Genomic DNA, 13,948 nt, shown 5'->3' with positions numbered 1-13,948 from the left:
GTACGGCTGGGTGTGGGCACGGCCGGTGGCGGCCAAGGCGGGCGGCAGGGCGCGGGGGGCGTCGCAGCCGCCGCGCTGGGGCCGCCATGGCGCCTGGCGCCGCTTGCGGCCGGGTCGGGCAGGCGCCATCGGCCGGGGCGTCCGGGGCGGCTGCGCGAGCGTCCCCCTGGCAACGGCGTCCCCCTGGCAACGGCGTCCCCCTGGCAACGGCGTCTGGCTGGGATCGGCGTTCCCCTGGCAACGGCGTCCCCCTGGCAAAGGCGTCCCCGCCCCCCGCGGAACTGCCTCCAGTGACGTCACGGGTCCGCGTGACCAATCGTTGGAGGCGGCTGTGGTGAGGGCGGCTGCGGTGAGGGCGGCAGGCGGAGCCTGGGCCTGGGGCGTGGCCTGGGCGCCCTCGGGGGCGGAGCGGAGCGGAGCGGCGGTGTCGCCGCCCTCCCGGGGCGCCTGCTCGTTGCGGGGCCGAGTCTGCTTGTGGTCGGCGGGGTTTGGCTGCGGGGGAGCCGGGGCGTGCGCGCTCAGGGCCTGTCAGCGAGGCCTGGGAGCGCGGCGGGCCGCTGGCAGGTGACAAGTGTCCGTGCGTGTCGTGGTGTGTGCCAGAGTGGGGGGGGTGTGGGGAAGGGTCTAGGGTGGTGGAGGTGGGAGAGGTCTGTGCGTGTGAAATCCTATCATTTCAGTTAAACCACGTGTTCTCTGAGGTAACTCTTGTATGTTTGTGTTCAGCGACGAAGTAGCTGAGAGGTTTTGAAGCCTGTGGCCGGGGGAGGCGTGGCAGTTTCCTGCGCTGATGGGAGGAGCAGGGAAAGTGGCCAGTGTTACTGCTGTTGTGTGCGGCATTTTGTGGCGTAAAGGCGGGGGGGTGTGCGGAGGGTCTGGAGACGGACACGGGCGGGGGTTTTCAGTAGGAAAGCGGCCGGGCTGTGCACGGGCGAACGTTGTTTTTCAAAAGCGGAGTCGTCTCCCCCGCCCCCCTCCCCCCCCCCCGCCGTTAACGGCATCTCCCCGGCAACGGCGTTCCCCCCCGCCCCGCCCCTCCCCCCCGCAGAACTGCTCCGGTGACGTCACGTCCGCGCGACCAATCGTTGGAGGCGGCTGCGGTGGGGGCGGCGGGCGGGGCCTGGGCCTGGGCCTGGGCCGCGGCGCCCTCGGGGGCGGAGCGGAGCGGAGCGGCGGTGTTGCTGCCGACTCAGGGCCTGGCAGCGAGGCCTGGGAGTGCGGCGGGCTGCCGGCGGGTGACAAGCGCGCCCGCGTGTGTGTGTGTGTGTGTGGCGTGGTGTGTGCTAGAGTGATGAGAGGAGTAGAATATGCAGGAAGCGTTATTTCTGTTACATAGGGCATTTTGTGGTGTAAAGGGGGGAGGGTGTGGGGAGGGTACAGAGCTGTCCTGAGCTGAGAGAAGGAGATAGGTGGGTGTTTTCAGTAGGAAAACTGCCAGGTTGTGCAAGATGTTTTCTTGGTCTGTTTTCCTTGCTTGGAGAAGGCAGTGTTGCCTCAGCATTCCGAAAAATGCTATTTCTCAAAAACGCTGTTGGAATCTGGCTCTCTTTTCTGTCCTCTGTACCTCAGTGGAGAAAATGGAAACTGTTTCACTGTGAAGAGGTGACAGTGCTTATGCAGTTTATAAGAGGAATATTGTTTTGGGTTTTTTGTTTTTGTTTTTTGTTTTTAAACCACTGAAGCTCATTCTTAACACTACACACGATTTGGTACCTCAATGTGAAGTCCTTTTATGTAATTTCTTTTTGCTTTTTTACTTTTTTAAAGGTCTTGTACAGAGTGAGAATCTAACTGTATATAAATTTTCAATCTTTAACTTTCTTTGTGTGCTTCCTGTTGCAGACAATGGCGGCAGAACAGATTTCTGCAGCTTCGCTCCTTGACAGGACTGTGAAGATTAGGAGGGAGGCTGAAGAGCGGAAAGTGGTCTGGGCCTGGGGCCTCCTTAATATGTCTGTTGGGGGGATGATATATACTGACATGTATGTTGATTGTTATATCTGACTCAACTAAGTAAAGCATTCTACTTTGTATATGCTTAAATATTTCATAGGACCCAGTTACTGTTAAATTGATCGCTTCTTCCTTTTCTTTTTAGGACTGGAAAACTTATAAGTTCCTATTACAACATCGCATTTTGGCCGCTCTGGTATATTGGTGAGTTGTCACAGCATGTGAATTAGTTTTAGGGAGGAGGGAAGGTTTCAGCCTTCATTCTTCTTGCTGGGGAAAGCATTTTTAAGGTTTGGGGTTTTTCGTTGTTGTTGTTGTTTTTTAATAACCAAGCTTCATTTTGTTTTCCTTTATCCCTTTTGGTGCTGTTGGAATTTCATCATTTTAGTGACAAGTAAGAAAGAGGGTGAAGAACAGGTTTCCTACCTTAAATGTGTTTAATGTGTGCAATAAGGCTTTGGGGAATAGTTGAAATAGTAGCGTTGTGTTGTATTGTAGGGCTGCAGGACATTTCCAAATAATCAAATTTGGTTTCAAATGAGTAGGCTCAAAAGTAATTGTATCTAATACTATTAGCGGATGAAAAGGAAGAAGAGTGAGAGCAATGTCAGGTAACGAGTGACAGAAGGTTTGGCAGAAGACACTTGATAAATAGCATGAAACTTCATTGCAGTGCTTTGTATCCTGTCTGGAAAATACCTTTCGCTTTTACAAATACATATTGTAGCAACAGAAATGAATTTCAATATAGAAAGGAAATTTATCTCTAATGGTTCTTGCATGAAAAGGAGAAGTTGTCTTACGTCCGTGCTCAGACTGGCAGTTATTGGTAGCCCTAACAATAAACTATTCTTGATTTGTGTATAAACTTGTTTTCTCAGATCATTTACTGTCACTCCTGTTTATGGTGCCTAGCATGATAAAAACCTTTGTGTTTGTTCTAGAGCTTGTGCTTGTATCCCTGTTCAGTCTGAATGCCTTATTTGATTTTTGGATGTACTTCAAGTACACAATGGCACCAACTACCTTGGTCATGACTCGTAGACAGCAGATCCTTCTAGGGATGCAGAATGCAGGTAGGTGTTATAAATTATAAATACTTTTTTTAAAGATGATATCTTTCTCAAGCCCATGAATCTTTAGTGAAGTGAGTTCTCAGTTACCTCATCTGACAAGAGCAGTAAGATGAACTAACTGCAGCCTATAAAAATTCAAAATAAAAGTGATAAATTGATGAGCAATTAAGGGGAGAAGTGGAGAGGAAGCAACCAATACAAAAGGAGAAAAGGAGAGTGGGCTGTTAAAGGGCAGTGAGAGAGACTTAAACTTTATGAAGCTGGACAAGGAATTTGTAACCTATAAATGGGATTGAGAACAAGGCAGAGTGTATAGGTTTGTATTTAAATTTGGTATCCTACTATCATCATACTGACTGGAGAGCGCCAAATTAGAAAGAGAAAAGAGACCTTAGTGTGCAGTCTGAAAATGACAGGCTAGAGAGCAGTTGCTCTGAAAAGTTCTGAACGTCTAAGTGATGTTGTAAAATATAGAAAAACTTGGCAGAGTTTGAAAATACAGCAAAAGCAAGGTGCTAGTACAATGTGTTACATACTACTAGGCTGCCTCCAGAGAAAGAGCGGCAGATACGGGAGTAGGGTTATATCACCGCAGCTGAGGAGTGTAATATCTGGGTTTGCACAGGTAAATGAGACATTAGATGTGCTAAAGACACATGAAGCAGGCAGGTAGAGTAGCTGACCAAATAAGTTACATAATTGCCTCGGGCTATGCAAAGGTGCTTGGTAGAATTTAACTGAAATTTTAAATTGTAGAATTTGTATTGAATTATGATCACGTGTCCCAGTTTTCTGATTTTTATGTCTTTGGGGTTGACTGCTGAATCCTGTAGGGGTCAGACTAGAATAGTCTTTTTAGTGTCCTAGAATTTCCTTAAGGGAAGAGAGTTGTGTATGTGTGTTTTGCTGTGTATTTAAAGTGAGGAGGAGAGTTCTGGGCTGCTGCATGTACAGTGCTGATTGTGGGTTTTTTTGCTTATTGCAGCGGTACAAATAATTCCAGCACATGAGCTGGCAGCGAAGAAAGTCCCTTCTTCTACGCCTTCTCCTAGAGTCCAGGGTCATACTGTGCTGAGTTACAGCCCATCCCGGCCCTTCAGGGCCAGTCCAAAGTTTACTTCTGGTTGTATCTCAGGGTACAGCCCTCAGCGGCAGGCTCTGTCAAGCAACAGCGCTTCTTATAGCAGTGCTTTAACCTATTCACCAAGCAGCAGCTACAGTAAGGTAATGACCAAGGTGGCTTCAAGGGGAACGGTTTGGCTTTGCTTATCGTGTCCTTGTGTTGTGCTGTAAGCCATTGGAGGTGTGCGGCCGGCAGTGGAGGGTCCTGTGTGTGTGTTCGCTTTGTTTGCAAAGCAGATGAAATTTGTCTTGTCAGTATTCATCCTCTTTCCCTGGTGTTAATTTATTTGTTTTAGAGTAGCTAGCTTGTTTCAGAGCACAGCAAAAATAAGAAACTAGAATGTAACTACAAAATAGCAAAAACCTTCCCCCAAACGAGAGCATATTTTATAGCAGCAATCAGCAGAGTAATCAATTCTTATGTTGAGTCGATCTATTCATTTAGTTTATAAAGTCAAAATGGAACTCTCACTTTCCTCATGTGACACAACTGTTTGCTTTTGTTTCCCAAAGCTTTCCAGCTTCAGCTCTTCTCCTACTGGTTCACCATTTGCCTCAAGTGTTGGGCCAGTGGAAAGCACCGGGCTAAGGTCTCGTTGCCACTTTTCACCAATGCGGTATAATTCCCGTATGAGTCAAGATGATGAAATCACAGACCGCAAGTCACTGCAAAAGTACCTTCGAAGCGAAGAAGAGAAACAGCGTAGACTTCAATTGGGTACGTAAATAACTTCATGTAGCCTGAAAAGCTTGGCAAGGAGGGGATGTTGGTTTTATTGATGAGGAGTGGATGAGAAAAGTTGGAAAAGATTCCTGCACAGAAAGAGAGCTGCTGAAGTACTAGTCTATATTATAGATATACTAATAATCTCTGTAGCATTTGTTGTGTATAGTGGACTATAATGAGTTGAAGGGCTTATCACCTCGATGAGAGGGATATTTTGTGGAGAAGGCAGTTGAGCTAAAGGTGGTGAATTACCTGCAGGCAGTTTTTGTCTGGGATAGGGACAGTGCCTTATTAATATAAAGATGAAATCAGTGTTTATGCAGACAGATTTTGGTGTATGTATTTATGATAATTCATGAGCACGTCTCTCCTGTCAAAGCCTTAATATAGTGACCTATTGCCTGTAGTGTTGCTTCTGTGATTACTTGGTGATAATTTTATGACTGTTCAATGTCATTTCAGCAAGTTCATGTTCCAGCTCTCCTTCCAGCAGCCCAACCTTTTGGAACTACAGCCGTTCCTTAGTAGAGCAAGCACAGGTGCTGAGAAAGTACCAGTATCAGGTGGCTTGCATGCCCCAGGCTCCATCAGCACACAAGGACGAAGCTCGTCTGAGCTCTCCACTGACTGCAGAAGAAGTAAGCTCAGCACCAAAGGAGCCAAGAGAGAAAAACAGGGCTCTAAAATATGTGGCTCCATCCAAATGTGAACTCTGTCAATGGTGCTAGAAAGGGAGAAATCCTATAGCATTTAACCATTTTCATACAGCTTGTAAGACTTTTTGCCACAAGGGGTATACATTTCAAATTCCGGACTGTAAAATTTTACAATTGTAAAATTGTAAAATGATTTCTTCCTTGGTGAACAAGGTACCTGTGTTTAGGTGGAAAACTGACTCCTGAGAGAATTTCAGGTTTCATGCTTTGTGGTCTTTGTAATTAACTAATACTCACCGTGTGGGCCACGGTGGAAAGCTGGAAACTTCTGTTGGTTTGGCCAACTGTTCAGAATTATTTTATCTGAAGTTGTTTAATATTACTGTGTAATCTGAGAACAGATAGACTTTGAGTTCAACTCAAGAATGGTGGTTGCGGAACTTTTTTTTACCATTTTGTACTCTGGATAAAATAAACTTGTGACATAAAAATTGACTGGAAACTGACCTGTACCTAATGTAGTGAAATAGTTGAAGGTGTGTAAAATTGTTCTCCTTTACACTTGTGTCTGGAATAAGTCTGATTCAAAAGAATGTCATTAATGTAGCTTTTAATTAAATTTGATCTGTTTTCTTTATGTCGTACATTAACTTAGTCTACCCTGCAACTTGGACCAATTTTATCCTAACAGAGCAGGGAATGCAAAACTGTGCGTTTGGACTCACGGGAGATTTAGTGTACTGTGAAAAGAGAGTAGGAGAGTAGTATGGTAAGCTACTGTAGAATTCACATGATACAGCCATTAGATGAGAGTTCTGAAACAAATGCAATTTGCATTATGTGCTGTGGCTGCGGTCAGAAAACGTCGTAGGCCCTAAAAACTCTTTAGTATTCTGTTAGGTTGCTGTATGTAGGTAATAATGTTCTTTCCATAGGTTTGGGCAAGGGTGATTGTGAATCGACGACAGCTTGATTACCTGGATTCCTGGACCGCTAGGTTCAGAAGTGTAAGTCCGGTCCCTGTGAACTGCCTGTTCTTGCTGTTAGAATAGGTACAGCAGAATGAAAAAGTACCTCAGTGCTCCCTGTATACCTAAGGAAGTGAGAAGAATTACATATTTGAGTCTATTTGAGGATTAGGGTGGGCTTGGACATGGAGACTAAAACAGCATGCTTGTAACCAAGAAGTATTAAGACACATTTTCAACCTGAACTTTTGCACTTGCTGACCTAGGTGTTTTCTGTTCTGAAAACTTCACAGTTGTAAAGTTCACCCACCTTTGAATGAAGACACGTGCATCTTAACACACAGTGGATGTGAAAAGACTTGTTTTTTCTTTCTACAACCCAATTTTCTGAATTTTTTCTGTTTTTTTTTTCTCCTGTATTTCAAACTCCTTCTGGACTCAAATAAAGCATGGGAAATGCCAGCCCGTTGACTTTTTCCAACAGCCTTGAGGAGTGTAATAAGAAAACAAAAAGAAAATTTTGGTCTTAGGCAATTGCTTTAGCAGAGGAAATACAATCACATACTATGACAAAATAATTTGTAAGCCTAACTTTGAATTACCCCTTCAGTCAGAAACTATCACATATGTAGTTCTTCTAAGTAGTGGGACGAGTGAAATGTAAAAGATTTCTATTGATATGTGGGATTATGACTGTTCTGTACCAGATTCCTAAGCATCTGTTCATAAACCTACAGGCAGCTTGGCTTCAGTTCCCAAACTGTGTCACATACAAGTGTCACATACTGTGTTTATCAGGCCCTTCATTTCCTGAAAGGGTTTTGAGAGGGAGTGGACCCATGAAAGTTTAAATTACCACTATGAGTGACGTGCAGTGCCTCAGAATACCCCTTTTCTCATTGTTCAGGAAAGCTTTATCAGTATCACTGCTTTCTGGAGATTTGTTTTCCCAAGTCCTCTATAGTGAATTTTTGGCATTTTAGAGGGTCTTTCTAGAGCCAATCACCCCTATCTAAATTGATGCTCTTAATTACTTTTCCTCCTTGGTTGACTTCAAAGTTCCTGTTGTTAAACTCCTTTGTGATTGTAACAGTGATGCTGACTAGAGAGTAAACTAACATTTTTGTCACATTCTTGTTGCTTCTAAGCTTTTTAATTTTTGCATTTCTCTTTCCTAGTGGATTAATGAGACTATTTTAGTGCCACTTGTACAAGAGATTGAGTCTGTGAGCAGTCAGCTGAGAAGAATGGGGTACCCAGAAATGCAGGTTGGAGGTATGATGATAGAGTAACTGGGGGGTTCGCTGTGGTGGTTGGTAGCAGGCCACCCCATAGCAGGGCACTGCATAGGTAGTATAGAAAACAAGTCTGCTAAGAATTACAGTTCCGTTTCCTGTTTGTATTGGTGTGATCTTTGCTTCATGTAATGCATTTTACTAAACTGGAAGGATTCTTCATAGGATTTCTGGAAATACTGATAAAGGCATGCTGATGCTGCAATAGCATAAAATTCTTAAGCCTCTTGTTTCCTCTGAATTCATTCCTGGAGAGTTAAAGGCTCAGATTAACATCCTTGTATCTTAAACTGCCAGAAAACTATCACACGTTGCAAGGATGGTTGCCTGTCAGCCCTCTCTGTCTATGTTAGTATGTGTCTTTCCAAACTTCCTTAAAATCAGCTACTTCCTGAAAAACCTATTGCTGTTACTTCCTTAAATTGTTACCTGCTATCTTGTCTGAAAGCAAACAGGCCACAAAACGTTTTATGAAAACTTAGATGTGATACATTGTATCCAAATAGTGTTTAAGAACTGAGAAGTCGTCTTATGACTGTGATAATAATAAATCTATAGACCTAGGAAGTATTTATTTATTTATTTATTTTAACTTAAATTAATTCTGTTATCACAGGCGATTAATCGTTTGCATTTAAGATCTAAGATCATTTTAAGGTTAAGATACATTAAAGTTTATTTATTTATTTATTTTAACTTAGAATAGTTCTGTTATCACAGATAGGCTATTAATCGTTTGCATTTAAGATCTAAGATCATTTTAAGGTTAAGATACATTAAAGATTATTTAAGTACTAGGTGTAGCACTAAGTGGGGTTGGGGAGGATAATCTCAGGTGTATTTTGGAGAGCTATGGGCATTAGAAGAAAAATTTTTTTTTTTGGCCTGTTTGTAGTCTGTCCTCAAGATCTGCATCTGTTGTGGTGCCTGTGAAAAACTGATCACTTACTGACCTCATCTCCACCTTGCTGCCCTCCTACTGCTCTTTAAAATGGATGTTACTTCTTCCCTTTTTCACACCATATGTTTCTGTTTTCTTATGGAATGCAAGCCCTTCAGATAAGGGTCTGTCGTCTTTTGCGACCGCACAGTGCTGCATAGCGTTTATGTTGTGTGGTTTAAGGGAGACAGCTAGTACTTCACTGGGATTGGAAACAAACATTTGGAGTATTGGATAAGCTGTTAACTGTGTATAAATCTTAGTAAATTATCTTAGTAAGTTACCTTAGTAAATAGTGAGACAAAAAAGCCAGTTCCTCCTTGTAACAGTGCATTTGTTAACGCCTTGTAAGGGAGAATGTTCAAATTTCTGTCGTGGATGCAGATGTCGTGCTGGCTCTTGTCGCATGCAGAAGCCAGCATCAGCAATCTGAAACAAGCAGCGCTTGTTAAAGCTCCAGTCATGCCAACTCTGTACGCTATAATGCAGTATTTGGATATTGCAGCGAACCAAGAGTATTTGTTTGAAAGGATCAAAGATATGTGGTCTACCATACTGACTTTAAAACGTTTCAGTTAGCTGGGTCAAGCGTCGGCGGTGTCAGATACCCCGTCAATTAAGAGGTTTGAACTACAGTCACAGCAGGGAGAAGAGCTGCTTTTCAAGTAGCAGAGGTAGTTTTTGCAACTTCCTCTTTTCAGACCGATGTAATGATGTGGGACTTGGCATGGAAGTTTTTATTTCTTCTCTCAGTTTGGGGTGTGAAGTGTCCTATTTAATCCCTTCATTAATTACCAATAAAAAATACCTTGTAAACTCCACTCCCCTAACTTTATATCTTTATAAGCACTTCCTTAGTTTAATTTTTCCTATTTTGTGCACTGAAAATACATGCAGTGTTCTTGAAGCTAGTGTCAAATATATCCTTGCACCTTCAACCTCCAGTAGCTGAATAAATTTTGTTTTTTCAGAGCTTTCTCAGGGAGGATACATGAGCTCATTCCGATGGAACAGAGGAGGAGATTTCAAGGGCCGTAAGTGGGATGCTGACTTGCCCACTGACTGTGCTGTAAGTTTTCAAAGAAGGCTTAATATAACTTCCTAAAGTGTGTCTTTCAGGGTAGATTTTTGTGTGTGGTAGCAATTAAGTCTTTTGAGGAACATGGTCAAAATCCTGTTTGCCTCACGATCCTGATATTCTCATTGTAGTCAGTGAAATTATGCAAGGAATAATGCCAATGGGATTGGACATTGTGCAGATCACAAAAACGCGATTTCATGTCTTAGTCTTAAGCCAGTCTCTTATTTAGACTCACCTGAGATGTCAGTCAGGTAACTGTTTTGGGAGCAACCTGACAGAAGGTTGCAGATTTGTTAGAGCAATATTCTTACCTTATTAAAAAAAAAAAAAAAAAAAAAAAAAAAAAAAAGTCTGCTTTAACCAAGTTTCTCATGCAAGATGAACCTTAAAATTTTCATTTGCTGTAATGGTTAGAAGAACAAACGGATTATTAAGTGGCGTGTCTTGATGTTTATTTAATTCAGTAATATTTCTTGAGAGATCCACAGGGATTACATTATCTTACTTGAGAACAGACTTGTAGTCATGCTTAGCCAATTAATGCAAAAGGTCAGGAGAAAGCACTTCAGTGAATACAGTGACTTGAAAATTCAACTGAAATAGTTAAAAGAAAGGCCACAAGATAACCCAGGGAGTGGAGAACAAGCTTCACGTGTGACTCTTCAGTTGAACTCTGTATTTGAAAGGAGAGTTCAGGTGATTTGATTCCCTCTGTAGATGTTCAGTTACTGGGGAGAAGCAGAAAGAAGATTCATATGCAAGTTTTACAACCTTGCTGACAAAGATGCAACAAGATTGAATTGCTGGAAGCTAAAGCTGAGCAAAATCTGTCTTGAAATAAGATTTAATTTTCTAGTTGTGAAGATGACTAAATATTTGGGACTGACAAGCTGGGAAGCAGCTCTAGCTATCTTGGTAGACAGCAAGCTGAGCAGTTTGAAAGTATTAAAGACCGTAACACAGACCATCACACCCTGAATTCATTGTCTTTTAATGAAACCAGCTAAGAGAGGTGGTGTTGGACAATGTACTAAACTTGTAAAGATTCTGGAAAAGAAGTTCTGATATAACAGATGAAATTAATATTGAACACTTGTCTCGAAGCTTTGGCATTAACTTAAGACAATAAGTGCCAAATGAAGAGTTTTTAACGGTAATGTTAGTCTCATTGCATGCAACTTAAAGCAATAATTTCCGCTAGACCTTTTGAGGCTTTGGGCATTTAGCCCATAGAAATTCTTCTGTCTGCCAAACAAATCCTATGTTGAACACAGGAGGTATCATACTACAGAGTAATTTGGTCACGCTGCACCCAAAGAATGTTGAGAACTCTACTGTAAGAGTTAAAACACAACATGCAGTACTGCGATTTTCTCACTGTTAGCTAAGAAGATACTTGTTCTAGGACTTTCTTCCAAAATGTTGAAAGCTGGTAAGATTCATGAGCAGTTCAAGTTTGTCCATTGATTTTGTTTTGCCATTTTTGACAAGAGAGGAGCAACTTGCTGGGTAAGTGTAGTGTTTGGAAAAGTTGTCATTAGATCGGATCGGCCTCTCTAAGCCAAATCTTTGCAGCTAGCGTAGAAACCATCATGAAATCAGGTATCTTGTAGTTTGTCCTATACATGCTATTCAGATCTGTGACTTTGCAAATTCTGTGAGATGTGAAGATAGTTACTTGTATGTCAGGAGTTCAGTTCACATGCAGCACCTTTTTAACGTGTTGTGACTGAAAGGGTTTCATTTACAGGAAGAATAAACTTGTCTTGATGTCTGTGGCGTGCCCTGGACCATTGAATTCAGTGCTCTAAGTGTTAAGCTGCCTTGGGCTTCTAAACATGGTGGGATTAATTAAGTCCATGATGCAGCAACAGACTCTCAAATACCCTAACTAATGTCTGAGATTATGGAAAGAAAGCTGCTGTCCTGTCAGTCTTCTTAATGATACTAAAATGAGATTTGTTTTTGTTTGCACAGATCCTTATGCACATATTCTGCACTTACCTCGATGCCAGACTGCCCCCTAGCCCCAAATACCCCGATGGCAGAACCTTCACTGCCCAACACTTTGTTCAAACACCAGATAAACCAGGTATTGGCATTCTTGGACTGCTTGTTTAGCTGCTGTTTCCTGCTTGGATCCCATCAGCGCTCTTAAAATCCCTATCTTATTTTAAAACTTTAATTCACAGACATTACAAATGAAAATGTATTTTGCATCTACCAAAGCAACATCAATCCACCCCACTATGAGCTGATCTACCACCGCCAGGTCTACAATCTGCCCGAGGTATGATCGTGTTAGTTTTTTCTGCTGTCAGGAAACCTTGAGCAGACCTGATTGGTTTCTTTTTCATTCTTCCTTTTCCTTTGGAACTAGCCACATCCATTGAATATGTAGGCTGGCTCAGTGCAGGAAGCAAATGTTACCACGATCTTTGACCATCATGTGGTATTTAGTCTGCTGCTGAACGATAGCTTCAGTGCCTAGCTTAGGTACATCAGTGCCCAGGCAGCAGCTTCCTCTTGTTGTTTATTTTCTGATGATTTATTCTAAAATCCTAATTTATGTAAGCTCTGAGGTGTGTTGCTATTCCTCAGTGCCAACAAGACTGATGCTTGTCTGTACGAGTTTTTGGAGGGAAACATCTAATCTCAATATCAAAATACTAGACTTTTCCTGTACATCTTGATTTTATGATTGAGCCCCGATTGTGACTTGATTTTCTGATTTCAGAAAAGCTCTTTTAAAAAGCATTTAAAAATATTTGAGGGTGATAATCCATCTAGAAAACAAGCTTGGTCTTTTTCTGGTGTTTGCCTAATTGAAAGATAAGAATTGAGGCAAAACCCCAGCAGTCTAAGCTGTAATACCATTTCGCGAGGTCTCTGTTATAGTTTTTTCTCATCTCTGATGATATAACAGGCCGACAGGGTGCACACTGCAGTATATGTATCTTGCAAAAAGTTTTGAAGGAAAAATTGTGCTGCTCCACCTAAGATCAGGACAGGGGATGACAGTTGTTTTAAATAAGACATTCTAAGATATTAGTATGTTTGTTTGCATGTGATTTCATTTCCAAGTTTTTTTCTCTTCCCGTGGTATTCAGGGCAGAAACAACATGTTCCATACATTGCTTATGTTTCTGTACATCATAAAGACAAAAGAATCTGGGATGCTTGGGTAAGTGTCAAACGTTCCATATCATTGCGCTGCGCACGAGATCTGAGCAGGAGCTTTCTGTTTTGAAATACCGTAACTGAAGTTGCTATCATAGGACGATACTGATGGAATTAAAATGCTCTTCTCATTTTAAGTAATGGCAGCCTTTTTACAAAATCATGTCAGTTTTGTGTGCATGAGCGTGCAGGAAATGTTTTGTGCTTTTCTTTGGTCTTGTGCTGGCTGAAAAATCCTGTGGAGTCCATGCTGCGGAATAGTGGCCTTGGCCAGACAACCAGGTTGCTACCTTCTTGCTAGAAGTACTGTGCTATTTATAAACAGGAGACAGACACTGCCATAGTGCTGTAATCTCTTGGTTTTGGCATAACAAGAGGAGTTTCGAGGGCACAGTGAAAGCTGCACTGACATAAAAGCAATGTCCGGACTTTTTTGTTCTGAAAGAGCTGTTTTTAATTCGAGGTGAAACACGATACCTACATAAATGTTAAAATGCTGATGTGTGGGATTGGCAGTTTTTCTTGTAATGAAGATTTGTTTTAAATAGGAGCTTTAACTTACTTGTGTCTTATCGTTATAATGCTGTTTTTGCAGGCACGTGAATTTTGGTGCATCAGGAGTCAACGTTCTAGGGGTGTTTGGAGAGTAACATCTCCAGCAGGACTGCAGCTCAGAAGAACGATCCTGCTTCTCCTACAAGACGAACTGAGCAGCATTGTTTCACTTGTTGCCTTGAATATGGACTATGAAATGGGATAATTTAAACTCTGCTTTATGGACAGAGGGGAAATGTTTGTAATTTCTGTACAGTTTTGGGGAGGATACTCTGTAAAACGTTTTATTGTTTTTTACTGATGAAATGTATCTAAACAGGAACTCCAGGCAGGTCTTTTCTATTTGGCTCCTCACCTTAACAAATCGTATTTAAACCCCCCTTGCTATTTCTGTTGCA

General features: G+C 42.3%; 1 pseudogene; it reads left to right on the top strand.

Annotated features, from left to right (window-relative positions):
* The first annotated feature begins 787 nt into the window (after positions 1–787).
* LOC134154713 (transmembrane protein 209-like) lies at positions 788–13,645 on the top strand (annotated as a pseudogene).
* The last annotated feature ends 303 nt before the right edge of the window (positions 13,646–13,948 follow it).

This window comes from Rhea pennata, unplaced genomic scaffold, assembly GCF_028389875.1.
Source record: "Rhea pennata isolate bPtePen1 unplaced genomic scaffold, bPtePen1.pri scaffold_33, whole genome shotgun sequence".
In the NCBI taxonomy this organism is placed as follows: Eukaryota; Metazoa; Chordata; class Aves; order Rheiformes; family Rheidae; genus Rhea; species Rhea pennata.
Note: the sequence above shows the minus strand (reverse complement) of the source record. Positions and strands in the feature narration are given on the sequence as shown.